Source organism: Crocuta crocuta, unplaced genomic scaffold, assembly GCF_008692635.1.
Source record: "Crocuta crocuta isolate KB4526 unplaced genomic scaffold, BGI_CrCroc_1.0 scaffold427, whole genome shotgun sequence".
Taxonomy (NCBI): Eukaryota; Metazoa; Chordata; class Mammalia; order Carnivora; family Hyaenidae; genus Crocuta; species Crocuta crocuta.
Window position 1 is genome coordinate 2,458,457 of NW_027533273.1, and position 14,746 is coordinate 2,473,202.

General features: G+C 43.1%; 1 protein-coding gene across 1 annotated transcript in view; it reads left to right on the plus strand.

The window, feature by feature from the left end:
• TMEM163 (transmembrane protein 163) overlaps positions 1-14,746 on the plus strand; it is a 245,389-nt gene that overhangs the window by 196,787 nt on the left and 33,856 nt on the right. The gene's annotated exons all lie outside the window — the stretch shown is intronic.

The following is a 14,746-nucleotide window of genomic DNA, read 5'->3' on the forward strand; positions in this document are numbered from 1 at the left end:
GAATGCTGATGCATAGGAGCACATGTACCCCAATGTTCATAGCAGCACTCTCCACAATAGCTAAAACATGGAAAGAGCCTAAGTGTCCATCAACAGATGAATGGATCAAGAAGATGTGGTTTATCTATACCATGGAATATTACATGGCAATGAGAAACATATTACAGTGTTTCTTTAACTGCTTTGTTCTTTGGGTGAGAGTTATTACCTGCACTCTGATTCTTTTTCTCCGGTCCTCTTAGGAATGCTGGAAAAAAGAAAAGAAATACGTTTACAGTCTCCTATTGGGTTATTTTCATAGAAAGCAGCTGGCTTACTTACCAAGAGATGAAGTTGCTGCCATTACAGTGATTCTTTGTATAAAAGTTGCATAGTGATTATGCAAAAACACGGGCTTTTCTCTTAAGACGGGATTTGATTTGAATTTAACTACATGTACCATCTTTGACAAAGCCTAAATTCCTAGAACTTTCATTTCACTTTTAGAAAAATACATGTTCATCCTTTCTGGGGTGAACTTTTGCCTGTGGTACGGAGAGGGCTAAAATGAAGTGGGCATTGCACTGCATTCAGGAGAGGAATGAGAGGGGCTGCTTTAGCTAGCTACACCCTCCCATAACTGAAATAGAGATCGGGGCCAGTCCTTTAGTAACTCACCAGGATCTTCAGTATTATTTGTTGGCACAGGGGCCAGAAGCTTGTTCACTAGTATCTTAGCACCAGCGAGGAAAGATGGATACCTGTGCATGACTTTCAGGCTGTGCCGGGAGCAGAGCTAGCTGACGGGAATATTCCTATTACTCCTCTGGGTTCTTAGTCTCACGATTGTGTTCCCTCATTCCGATCTTCCCGTGGGCTGAGATCCTGGGCTTTTCCATCCTTTGCCTCCTCTGTTCCAATCTGCCAGAACCCGAATCTTAGGTAAAATTTACACCTGAAAGCATGACGTATGATTAATTAAGACGTCAGTCAGATAGCATCTTTGCATTTTACAGGGGATGGAAATATGCCTCCACTCTAAGTAATGTTTATTGGTGGAAATTTTTAGCACTAGGTTAGTTGAGACGTTGATTTATTTCGGCATTAACAGTTAATTTGCAGCAGGGCTATTTTGATAAGGAATGGAGAGCTGTGCTCAGGGACCTTTGCAAGGACCCTCCTTTTTTCCCTTGCTAGTGGAACCCTCTTTTCCTGGGAACAGTCTCATATTGTGTGGTGAAAATACTCCTAAGGGAAGAAGATCACCAAGTGAAACTGCATACCAAAATATAAATGTCTGATGCCCTGTCCCATGTGGGCTTCGGAGAGGGCAAAGAGGTTCATGATTTTGCACAAGACTGGCCCTGTCCTTGGAGAAGTCACACCCACTGCATCATTTATCAGTCCTGGTGTGGGATTTAAGAATCAGACACATTTATGGTCATCCCATCATAACTCTGAAGAAAAGAATATGGTGGTTTTATTGTTTTATTTTTGTGTTCAGGATTATGGAAAGAAAACAGAGGCAGTGAGCTCCCGTCTGCAGCCAGAAGGGCTTCTGATCCGCCGAGTGACACACAGCGGGGTCAGATGGTAGCTGATAGTGTTTCAGTCCCAAGTCTTTGAGTGCCCACTTTCTGCTCTGGAAGCTTGGGGAAGCCAGCAGGCCATAGCCAGACACCCGGCCCCCAGCCTGAGGGTCTGTCCACATCTGAATTAGGCGGTGTAATCAGATGCTCACGTAAGCCAGTCCTGAATGCAGGAGAAGCTCTAGTGCAACCAGTGGTCCTTGGAGACCAGAGTGTGCTTGGGGGAAAGGCCTGCCCTCTAGTGGTGCCGGGCAGAATTGCTGTGCAGGGATGTGGCTCCCAGAGCTGGCACTTTCCAAGTTTTTCAGGCAGTGGAAGCCTGTGTTTAATGTGAAATAAATGGACAACTCATTAAACATTTTTGAAAACCCTGTTTGGGAGTGGATGGACAGTTCCATCAAGGCCGAATTAAGTATGCCTGTGGCAATTGAAACCAGGGAGATTGGTGTTCAGGGCCATGATGTCATGATTTAGGTCCAAGTTACTGCCTTACCCTTGCCCCCAACTGCAGAACTGCCTTTTTTTCTCCTTTTTCTTTCGTGGGGGGAGGGGAGGAGGGAGGAAGGGCACAAGTGAACGAGGAGCAAAGGTGAGGGGAAAGAGAGGAGCGGGGCTTGAGCTTACCTGATACAGGGCTTGAACTCATGAACTGTGAGATCATGACCTGAGCCGAAAGCAGATGCTTAAGGACTGAGCCACTCAGGCATCCCACAACTGCCTTAAAAATTTTTTAGGGGCACCTGGGTGGTTCACTTGGTTGAGTGACTCGACTCAGGTCATGATCTCACAGTTTGAGCCCGCATGGGACTCTGTGCTGACATTCTGTGTCTCCCTCTCTCTGCTTGTCCCCTGCTCATGCTCTGTCTCTCAATAATGAATACACATTTAAAAAAATTACTTCTGGCATAGTCAACATACAGTGTTAGTTTTGGGTGTACAGTGTAGAAACTCAACAATTCAGTACATTTCTCAGTGCTCATCATAAGTGTGCTCTTTAATCCCCTTCTTGTTTCACCCCTCCCCCCACCCACTTCCCCTCTGGTAACCGTCAGTGTGTTCTCACTAGTTAAGAGTCTTTCTTGGGGCGCCTGAGTGGCTCAGTTGGTTAAGCGTCCGACCTCGGCTCAGGTCAGATCTCATGGTTCATGGGTTCGAGCCCCGCATCAGGCTCTGTGCTGACAGCTCAGAGCCTGGAGCCTGCTTCCGATTCTGTCTCCCTCTCTCTCTGCCCCTCCCCCACTCATGCTCTGTCTCTTTCTGTCTCAAAAAAAAAAAAAAAGTCTTTCTTGGTTTGTCTTTCTTTTTCCCCTTTTTCCATTTGTTTTATTTCTTAAATTCCATATACGAGTGAAATCATGTGGTATTTGTCTTTCTCTTACTAGCTTATTTTACTCAGCATTATACTCTCTAGCTCCATCCCTGTTGCTTCAAATGACAAGACTTCATTCTTTTTTATGGCTGAATAATACTACATTGTATATATACACCACATCTTCTCTATCCATTCATCTATTGAGGGACACTTGAAGAAACTCTCGTGTGCTGTTGGTGACAATGCAAACTGGTGCTGCCATTGTTGAAAAGAGTATGGAGGTTACTCAAAAATTTTTTTAAAAAGTTACCCTACTATCCCGTAATAACACTGCTGGGTATTTATCCAAAGAATACAAAAACACTAATCCAAAGAGATATATGTGCCCCTCTGTTTATTGTAGCATTATATATAATAGCCAATCAATGGAAACAGAACTACCTTTTTATTTTTTTATTTTATTTTTATTTTTTTTATTTCTAGGAGAGAGAGAGAGACAGTGTGAGCAGGGGAGGGTCAGAGAGAGAGGGACACACAGACTCTGAAACAGGCTCCAGGCTCTGAGCTGGCAGTAAGCACAGAGCCCGATGCGGGGCTTGAACCCACAAACCGCGAGATCATGACCTAAGCGAAAGTCGGACGCTTAAGTGACTAAGCCACCCAGGCGCCCCGTAGAACTACCTTTTTAGCCTAGATTTCCATCAGGATGTTTTGACTGTAGGTTTGTCAGAAGCAGCATTTTCCCGACATCACGCCTGATCCCTGGCAGCTCTCTCTCTTTTTTTCCCTAATGTTTATATTTTTGAGTGAGTGAGAGACATACACATGCACATGTGTGTGCATACATGTACCCGTGCACAGAGTGGGGCAGAGGGGGAGAAAGAGAGAGAATTTTTTTAATATAATTTATTGTCAAGTTAGCTAACATACAATGTATACGGTGTGCTCTTGGCTTCAGGAATAGATTCTCATGATTCATCGCTTACATACAATACCCAGCTTACCCATTGCTTACAAACACCAGCCAACAAGTGCCCCCCTCAATGCCCATCACCATTTTCCCCTCTCCTCTGCCTCCCTCCCCCATCAACCCTCAATTTGTTTTCTGTATTGAAGAGTCTCTTCTGGTTTGCCTCTCTCTCTGTTTGAAACTATTTTCTCCTTCCTTTCCCCCATAGTCTTCTGTTAAGTTTCTCAAATTCCACATGTGAGTGAAAATGTATATCTGTCTTGCTCTGACTGACTTCTTTGACTTAGCGTAATACCCTCCAGTTCCATCCACATTGTTACAAATGGCAAGATTTCATTTTTTCTCAGTGCCAAGTAGTATTCCATTCTGTATATAAACCACAACTTCTTTATCTATTTGTCAGTTGATGGACATTTGGGTTCTTCCTATAATTTGGCTATTCTTGATAGTGCTGCTGTAAACATTGGGGAGCATGTGCCCTTATGAATCAGAACTCCTGTATCTTTTGGATAAATTCCTAGAAGTGCTATTGCTGGGTTGTGGGGTAATTCTATTTTTAGTTTTTTGAGGAACTTCCACACTGTTTTCCAGAGTGGCTGTATCAGTTTGCATTCCCACCAACAGTGCAAGAAGGGTCCTGGTTCTCCATGTCCTCACCAACATCTTTTGTTTCCTGAGTTGTTCATTTTAGCCACTCTGACCAGTGTGAGGTGATATCTCAGTGTGGTTTTGATATGTATTTTCCTGATGATGAGCGATGTTGAGCATCTTTTAATGTGTCTGTTAGCCATCTGGATGTCGTCTTTGGAAAAGGGTCCATTCGTGTCTTCTGACCATTTCTTCCCTGGATTGTTCTTCAGGTGTTGAGTTTGTAAGTTCTTTATAGATTTTGGATACTAACCCTTCACGCAATATGTCATTTGCAAATATCTTCTGCCTTTCTGTTAGTTGCCTTTTAGTTTTGTTGATTGTTTCCTTTGCTGTGCAGAAGCTTTTTATCTTGATGAGGTTCCAGTAGTTCATTTTTGCTTTTATTTCCCTTGCCTTCAGAGACATGTCAATTAAGAAGTTGCTGTAGCTGAGGTCAAAGAGGTTGTTGCCTGCTTTCTCCTCCAGGGTTTTGATGGTTTCCTGTCTCACATTTAGGTCTTTCATCCATTTTGAGTTTATTTTTGTGTATGGTGTAAGAAAGTGGTCCAGTTTCATTCTTCTTTTTTTTTATGTTTTATTTCTGAGAGAAATAAATATTTCTGAGAGAGAGAGAGAGACAGTATGAACAGGGGAGGGTCAGAGAGAGAGGGAGATACAGAATCTGAATCAGGCTTCAGGCTCTGAGCTGGCAGTCAGCACAGAGCCTGATGCAGGGCTCGAACCCACGAACCGTGCGATCAGGACCTGAGCTGAAGTCGGACGCTTAACCGACTGAGCCACCCAGGTGCCCTGGTCCGGTTTCATTCTTCTGCATGTTGCTGTCCAGTTCTCCCAGCACCATTTGCTAAAGATACTGTCTTTTTTACATTGGATACTCTTTCCTGCTTTGTCAAAGATTAGTTGGCCATACATTAATGGGTCCAATTCTGAGTTCTCTTCCACTGGTCTTTGTGTCTGTTTTTGTGCCAATACCATACAGTCTTGATGATTACAGCTTTGTAGTACAGGCTAAATTCTGGGATTATGATGCCTCCAACTTTGATTTTCTTCTTCAACATTACTTTGGCTATTCAGGATCTTTGGTGGTTCCATACAAATTTTAGGATTGTTTGTTCTAGCTTTGAGAAGAATGCGGGTGCAGTTTCTATTGGGATTGCATTGAATGCACAGATTGCTTTGGGTAGTATTGACATTTTAATAAATTTTTTTCTTCTAATCCATGAGCATGGAATATTTTTCCGTTTCTTTGTGTCTTCATCAACTTCTTTCATAAGTTTTCTGTAGTTTTCAGCATACAGATCTTTTACATCTTTGGTTAGGTTTATTCCTAGGTATTTTATGGTTTGTGGTGCAGTTATAAATGGGATTGATTTCTTGATTTTTCTATTGATTCATTATAGGTGTGTAGAAATGCAACACGTTTCTGTGCATTGATTTTGTATCTTGCGACTTTGCTGATCATGTTTCAGTTCTAGCAGCTTTTTGGTGGAGTCCATGTAGAGTATCATGCCATCCGCAAAAAGTGAAAGGTTGATTTATTCTTTGCCAGTTTGGATGCCTTTTATTTCATTTTGTTGTCTGAGTGCTGAGGCTAGGACTTTGAATGCTATGTTAAACAACAGTGGTAAGAGTGGATACCCTTGTCATCTTCCTGATCTCAGGGTAAAAGCTCTCAGTTTTTGCCCACTGAGGATGATATTAGCTGTGGGTCTTTCATATATGGCTTTCATAATGTTAAGGTATGTTCCTTCAATCCTGACTTCCCTGAGGGTTTTTATTAAGAAAGGATGCTGTATTTTGTCAAATGCTTTTTCTGCATCTATAGACAGGATCATATGGTTCTTAACCTTTCTTCTATTAATGTGATGTATCACATTGATTGATTTGCAAATATTGAACCAGCCCTGCAGCCGAAGAATGAATCCCACTTGATCATGGTGAATAATTCTTTTAATATACTGGTGAATTCAATTTGCTAGTATCTTGTTGAGAGAACTTTTGCATCCATGTTCATCAGGGATATTGGCCTGTAATTCTTCTTTTTCACGGAGTCTCTGTCTGGTTTGGGAATCAAGGTAATGCTGGCTTTATAGAATGAGTCCAGAAGCCTTCCTTCTGTTTCTGTTTTTTTGGAACAGCTTGAGAAGGATAGGTATTAACTCTGCTTTAAATGTCTGGTAGAATTCCCCTGGGAAGCCATCTGGCCGAGGACTTGTATTTGTTGGGAGATTTTGTTAACTGGTTATGGGTCTGTTCAGATTTTCTGTTTCTTCCCATTCAAGTTTTGGTAGTGTGTGGATGTCAGGAATTTGTCCATTTCTTCCAGGTTGTCCAGTTTGTTGGCATATACTTTTTCATAGTATTCTCTAATAATTGTTTGTGTTTCTGTGGTGTTGGTTGTGATCTCTCCTCATTCATTCATGATTTTATCTATTTGGGTTCTCTCTGTTTTCTTTGTGAGAAGTCTGGGTAGGGTTTATCAATTTTGTTTATTCTTTCAAAAAGCCAGCTGTTAGATCCATTCATCTGTTCTCCTGTGGTTGTTGTTTTTGTTGTTACTGCTTTTGGATTCTATATTGTTTATTTCTGCTCTACTCTTTATTCTCTTCTTTTGCTGGCCTTGGGGTTTCTTTGCTATTCTACTTCTATTTCCTTTAGGTGTACAGTTAGGTTTTTATGTGCATTTTTCTTGTTTCTTGAGACAGGCCTGGATTGCAGTGTATTTTCCTCTTAGGACTACCTTTGCTGCCTCCCAAAGGGTTTGGGCTCTCCTGTTACTGTTTTCATTTGCTTCCATATATTTGTTAATTTCTTCTTTAATTGCTTGGTTGGCCCATGCATTCTTTAGTAGGATGTTCTTTAACCCCCATACATTTGGAAGCTTTCCAAACTTTTTCTTGTGGTTGATTTCAAGTTTCATTGTGTTGTGATCTGCATATATGCATGATATGATCTCAGTTCATTTATTTTTATTGAAGGCTGTTTTGTGATCCAATATGTAATCTATCTTAGAGAATGTTCCATGTGCACCCGAGAAGAATATGTGTTCTGCTGCTTTTGGATGAAAAGTTCTGAATATATCTGTCAAGTCCATCTGGTCCGGTATATCATTCAGGGCCGTTGTTTCTTTTTTGATTTTCTGGCTAGATGACCTGTCTATTGGTGTAGTGGAGTATTGAAGTCCACTGCAATTACTGTATTCTTATCAATAAGATTGCTTATGTTTGTGATTACTTGATTTATATATTTGGGTGTTTCAAGTTAGGGGCCTAAACATTTATAATTGTTAGCTCTTCTTGATGGATGGACCCCGTAATTATGCTTTAATGCCCTTCTTCGTCTCTTTTTACAGCCTTTAGTTTAAAATTTAGTTTGTCTGTTATAAGTATGGCTACTCCAGCTTTCTTTTCACTTCTAGTATAATGATAGATAGTTCTCCATCCCCTCACTTTCAATCTGAAGGTGTCCTCAGGTCTAAAATGCTTTCAACAATAGCCAGCTCATGGAAAGAGCCCAAATGTCCATCAAATGCTGAATGGGTAAAGAAGACATGGTTTATATGTAGAATGGAATACTACTTGGCAATGAGAAAGAATGAAATCTTGCCATTAGTAACAATGTGGATGGAACTGGAGAGTATTATGCTAAGTGAAATGTCAGTCAGAGAAAGATAGGTATCATATGTTTTCACTCATATGTGGCACTTGAGAAACTTAACAGAAGACCCTGGGAGAAGAGAAGGGGGAAAGTAGTTTCAAACAGAGAGGAGGCAAACTCATAAGAGACTCTTAAGCACTGAGAACAAACTGAGGGTTGATGGCGGGGTGCAGAGGAGGGGAAAGTAGGTGATGGGTATTGAGGAGGGCAGTTGTTGGCATGAGCACTGGATGTTGTATGCAAGTGATGAATCACCGGACTCTGCCCTGAAACCAAGGGCACACTGTATACAGTGTATGTTACCTAACTTGACAATAAATAATATTTAAAAAAAAAAAAGAACAACTCTGTACAGGTGCCTGGGTGGCTCAGCTGGTTAAGCATCCGACTTGGCTCAGGTCATGATCTCACGGTTTGTGGGTTTGAGCCCCGCATTGGGCTTTGTGCTGACAGGTCAGAGCCTGGAGTCTGCTTCAGATTCTGTGTCTCCCTCTCTCTCTCTCTGCTCCTCCCTTACTCATGCTCTGTCTCTTTCTCAAAAATAAAGATTAAAAAAAAAACCCCAAAACCCTGTAAATGTCCTAGAAGAAAGCAGAAAAAAAAATTAGTCTCTTATAGATAGTATATAAACGCACTTGGGTTTTAATCCACTCAGGCGTTTAGTCCATTTCCATTTGGAGTTATTATTGAAAGATAAGGATTTAGTGTCACTATGTTACCTGTAGGTTTCATGCTTGTGGTGATATCTCTGGTCCTTTGTAATCGTTGCAGCATTCTACTCACCGAGTCCCCTTTAGGATCTCTTGCAGAGCTGGTTTAGTGGTCCTGAACTCCTTCAGCTTTTTTTGTTTGTCAGGGAAAGCCTTGATCTCTCCTTTTATTCTGAATGACAGCCTTGCTGGATAAAGGATTCTTAGCTGCATATTTTTCCTATTCAGCACATAGAATATTTCCTGCCACTCCCTGCTGGCCTGCCAAGTTGGAACGGACAGGTCTGCTACTACCCTTATGTAGTAAGGTACATACTCTAGTAGATTCAGGCCTGTTTGTCACTAGCTGCTTTCATAATTCTCTCTTCATCTTTGTATTTTGCCAGTTTCACTATAACATGCGTGATGAAGACCTATTCTTGTTGAATTTGAAGGGAATTTTCTGTGCCTCCTGGATTTGGAGGTCTGCTTCCTCCCCCAGATTAGGGAAGTTCTCAGTTATAATTTGCTCAAGTAAACCTTCTGCTCCTCCCCCCCCCACCCCCACTCATTTTAAGCAGGTTCCATGCTCGCTGCAGAGCCTGACTGAGGTCTCAATCCACCAACTGTGGGATTATGACTTGATCCGAAATCTAGAGTCAGACACTCAACCGAGTCACCCAGGTACACCATGGTTTTCTTTTTAATGTAGTTGTACAATTCTCAGAGTGAGAAGAATTGCAAAAATGTGTAAGCTTTGACTAAAACAAGCTGTGCAGTTAGGAACTTCCCAACTGTGAAGGACACTGACTGAGCTGTGCTGTGTCACTGGGCCTTCGGCGTCGTGCTGGAGAAGCCAGTCTCCGGCTCTCTGGGGACCCCAGCACAGGAATCTGTGCCTTCTACTGAAGAGCTTCATGACTAAATGGTGTAGTCTATCCCACACAACCTACACATGACTGCATTGGATCCTTAATGAAACAGAATCCTAAAGAACCTTCTAGGAAACTCTATTGAACTGTGGTTCTGGAAGTCGGGAGGGTGGGCAGTGCCTCGAGTGTAGTGGTTGCCTTATGTCTTTGGGTTGCTTTCAAAAGAACATCATCATCTTACTGTTTTAACCCCCACCACGCCCTGCTTAGGTTAAGATGGAGCAGGTGGTGTGTTTCACCCTGAGGTGGTCAGGGGCTGGTGGCAGAGCCTGGACTTGAACCCTTGTCTCCTAGTTCATGGCTGTCTCGGCTGCTGGTTTTCTCCAGCTACTGTTGTCTGGTTGTTCTTTGGCTTTTCAGGTCTGGCCCTCCTGTGTTCTTGGTACTCAGAGGGGCTGTTGCCAGGGCTGTCTTAGCAGGGGAGGTCCGGGCCCCCAGCAGGTGCCGTCTCTGGCCTTTCTGCTTGGCTCCCCCTGCTAACACCACCCCTTACCATTTGCGAACCACATTATTTATCTCTTGAAAACCCCACAGGCAGGTTATCCAAGAAGCGATGCAGAATGCTGTGGGACGAGTAAGGAATGAGGGGAACCGTGGGATGTGTGGAGTCACATGGAAGGAAGCGCTTTAGGGGAGCTGTGTAGCGTGGCAGAAGGTACGTGGGTATGGCAGCCTGACCTGCTGGAGGGGTGGGTCCCTTCTCTGCCTGTCCTTTCCCATGAGACCAGCACAGGCCAGTCATTTGGCCTCCCTGACCCTAGGCTTCCTCATATGTAAAATGCAGATAATACTTACATCAGAGGTTTAGGATAAGATCAAATAAGCCATTTACTTAAAATAATAGTCATTAAAAGACAGTGCTACTGTGGTGGCTGCTGCTCCCAACATTCTGAGTTTGGATGTTTCCAAATCATTGATCAAAGTCACCCCGAGTTGTGGCCTGAGGTAACTGCAGACTCGGCCCCTCAGGCTCCTGCTGGATGAAACTGGTGGTGTTTCTGCTGGGATTCACAAGGCCTGTAGCTAGTTTTGGGCCAGTCATTGGGAACACACTCAGCACAATGTGGGAAGACCTGACCTCTAAGCCTACCTCCCAGTCATCAGATTTGTGACTTTTAGTAAATCATGTCTCTTCTCTGAGCAAGACTCTCCTCTGTGTACATGGGTGTCAGGTCACCTACTCCACCAGAGAGAAAGGATACAATGAATGCGGAAATGCTCTCTTAGCTGTCACAGTTTACAAAAGAAGGAGTATATCTTGGTTCTGATTCCAAGGCCATAGCAGTCTCATCCTTGTCCGTGAGATTCCTCTCAATGTCCTGTTCAGTTGGACTGGTTCATTGCTGCTTCTGCCCTTAGTGGACCAAGACTTCTTCACCTTGAGCTCCTAGCCAGTGTCTGGGTCCAGTGTTCTTAAGTGGTCATGTGGCAGTAATAGTGATTACAATTGTAATTAAAATAATAGCTACAGATTGGCAATAAATAATATATGGCCATATTTTGATAATAATCATACCATTTGAATGTCTGCTAGTCCCCCGACCCTCTGTCTAGGCACTGGAGATTCAAAGTCAAGTAGCACTCATGGCGAGAGGTTTTTCATTGTTCTGCCAAGCCCTTGACTTCTTATAGGAGCTGAATTTTGCTCTCAAGGAGCTCACGGTTGGGGAGGGCCCCATCTACTGGTACATTCAGTTTATGATGACAAGGTTGTGATAGAAACAATCATGTGAGAACACAGAATGCTTCCATATCAAGCCTAGAGGCGGATGAGGTGTGTTGGGGTCTTCTTAGACACTCCATATAACATCTGAGGGAAGAGTGGAAATTGGCGAGGTGGGCTTTATCAGGGCAGGGCGTAGGGGTGAGGCTTAGGAGGAGAAGGCTGTTATAGGCATAGCAGTGGCAGCAGAAATGTGTTTCTCTCTCGGTCTCTCTCCGCCTCCCCCTCCCCCTCCCTCCCTCTGTCCTTCCCTCCTCTCTTTTTTGTGTGCACCTCTGGGTAGGAGGAAGGAATTGAGGGAGAAAAACTCAAAGGAGAAGGAGGCAAAGGAAGAAGGGAAAACAACTTTGTGTTATAGGTCAGAAATGCTTGCTTAGGGGCGCCTGGGTGGCTTAGTCGGTTTAGCGTCCGACGTTCGCTTAGGTCATGATCTCGCGATTCATGGGTTCGAGCCCCGCGTCGGGCTCTGTGCTGACTGCCAGCTCAGAGCCTGGAGCCTGTTTCAGAGTCTGTGACTCCCTCTCTCTCTGACCCTCCCCTGCTCACGCTGTCTCTCTCTCTCTCTCTCCTAGAAATAAATAAAACATTAAAAAAAAAAAAAAGAAAAGAAATGCTTGCTTAGCATAACTTTGATTCTTCCTTGAGCAGCAAAGTTCTCCTTCAAGCCTCCCCTTGACTGTCTACTAAGTTCTTGTCTCAGATGCCAGCCCACCCACCAGAACAAAGGAAGTTCTAGCAATAAAAGCAAACCCCTCCCAATTGCTCATTTTCTTGCTCTATTTCATCTCCAGTTCTTGCCAAATGTGAAGGCAGCCCCTGGCGAGGTGGCCCTCTTCTTCCATTGGTGCGTCTGTTCCCCAGGTGTCTCCCACACTTGAAGGTTGGGCTGGCTCTGCAGAGCTGGTGGAGGTCCGTGGTGTTCCTGCAGTGGGATTCCACTCTTAAGAAGAAAACCAGAGATAAAACTCTTGTAAAGGATATTTCAGGATGGTATTTGCAAAGTCACAGCCAAGAACGTTGCCCAAGGATCTTCCTTCTTGCAGAAATGACTGATTCTTGAATGTGTAGGCTTTTGATTTGTAAGATTTGATACCGTTCCCAGCTCAGGTGGGGTAGTGCTGTAGGCTCCACCTTGTGCAGTAATCTGTACTTACTGTGAAGTGTTTAGCATTCAGCACTGCACTGTAGCTTGGCTTGGAAGGAGTTATTTCTAGGCTCTTAAGCTGCAATTATTGTGCTCTCAGGGAGTCTCTCCCTTATGCAGAGGATGGAGACAGGTTGCCAGGTCTCCTTCCCACACCTCTGTTGTCCGTCTCCTTTCTTCCTACCCTCCCTCACAGGACCTCTCCCCTTCCCACACTTAACCCTTGGAGCTCCCTCCTTGCCCATGTCCTTGGAAATGTCATTTCTGTACTCATTCCTTCACTTTCTGGCCTCTTTGGTCACTCCCTGCCTGTACTTCATACCCAGGCATTTTCTCTCTACCCATTCTTCCCCTGACCTCCCTTCAGCCTGGGCTGCTCTTGAAAGTGCTTTATCTGAAAACATTCACCCCTCCCTTCCCATTCTTCTTGTCACCATTTTCAAACCCTGCCTCCCCTCAGCCTGTACTTAACAGTCTTCCAAAGTCCATTCTTTATGGTGTCTTTTTCAAGGCCAAAAAAAAAAAAAAAAAAAAAAATGTTGAGCAGAAGGCAATGAGGGAGAAAGATGGGGTCAGCGTAAGGGTTTGGAGCCAGGTAGGTCGGGCTTCAACTTGTGAACCATGAGATCATGACCTGAGCCGAAGTTGGATGCTTAACCAACTGAGCCACCCAGGCACCTCTCTTTATTTTTTTAAATGTTTATTTATTTTTGAGAGAGATAGAGAATCAATGGGGAGGGGCAGAGAGAGGGGAACAGAGGATCCGAAGCAGGCTCTGCACTAACAGCAGAGAGCCTAGTGGGGGCTCAAATTCACGAACTGCAAAATCATGACCTGAGCCAAAATCAGATGCTTAACCAATTGAGCCACTCAGTCGCCACAGTTTCTTTGTTTTACAATAGAATTAATAATGACACTCTCTTTGTAAGACTGTTAAGAAAACAAAGAGATGTAGGTGATGTGCTTAGCATACAGCTATTGAATAAGTATTGGCTGATATTGCTGTTGGACCAAAGAAGAGGTTTCTAAGGAAGTTGGCAGACCTTTAGTTCTATAATTTCTGGATCCACCATGAGGAATAGAGAGATAATCTCCAGTATGACATGCTCTCTGATTTGTGTTACCTAATACTTAAAACACACACTCTCAAGGTCCTTGACAGCCCCTTGGCCAATATCTCCTCACAATATCTCTGCACAAAGAAAGGCAGAAATTTGTGGTGTCAGACATCAGTGGTGTCCCAGACTTGTTACCTCAAACAGAATAATTCCATTAACTCAGGAGGATTGGCCTCTTCATTCACCCTATAGCCAGGGGCCTACAGGCTTCTAAACAGGAGAAACTAAGTGCCAATGAAAGCAGATTCTTATTGGCTTGAATGCTTTGAATCTTCAAAGAGAATAACGAGTCCAGAAATAGATCCATACTACCTGGCTAACAGGTTTTCAACAAAGGTGTTAGGACTGTTCAGTGGAGGAAAGGAAAGTTTTGTCGGTAAATGGTGCTGGAGCAGCTAGGTAGCCATATGGACAAAAATGGACATCAGCCTTTGTATAGAAATTAACTCAAAATGGATCATAATTGTCAACATAAAATCTAAAAATCCAGAGCTTCTAAAAGAAAGCAAAGGAGGAGATCTTTGCAGTCGTGGGACAAGCAGAATTTCTTAGCTATGCTATGAAAAGCATGAACCATTAAAATAAAAAAAAATTGAAAATTGGAGTTTGTCAAAATCAACTCTTGACTCTTCCAAGACTCCATTAAGAAAATGAAAAGACAGCACAGACAACACACGTGTATATCAGACAAAAGATTTCTATACAGAATATGTAAAGAAGAGCTGATAATGAGATCAACAAGTAAGGGATCCTCCCTTCCATTTTGTCTTTCTCCATAAAGTCTTTATGTCCTGTAGTGAAAGTTTGTTCTCCGTAAGGACTTTATACATTTTTATTAAGATTATTGCTTTATATTTTGCTAGCTCTGTTATTTTAAGGGTTAATACTTCCACTTTCTATATGATTACTGAATAACACTAATGATATTTGGATATTGACTTTGTTAACCTATAACCTTGCTGGGTTTAGTTTTGTGTTATCA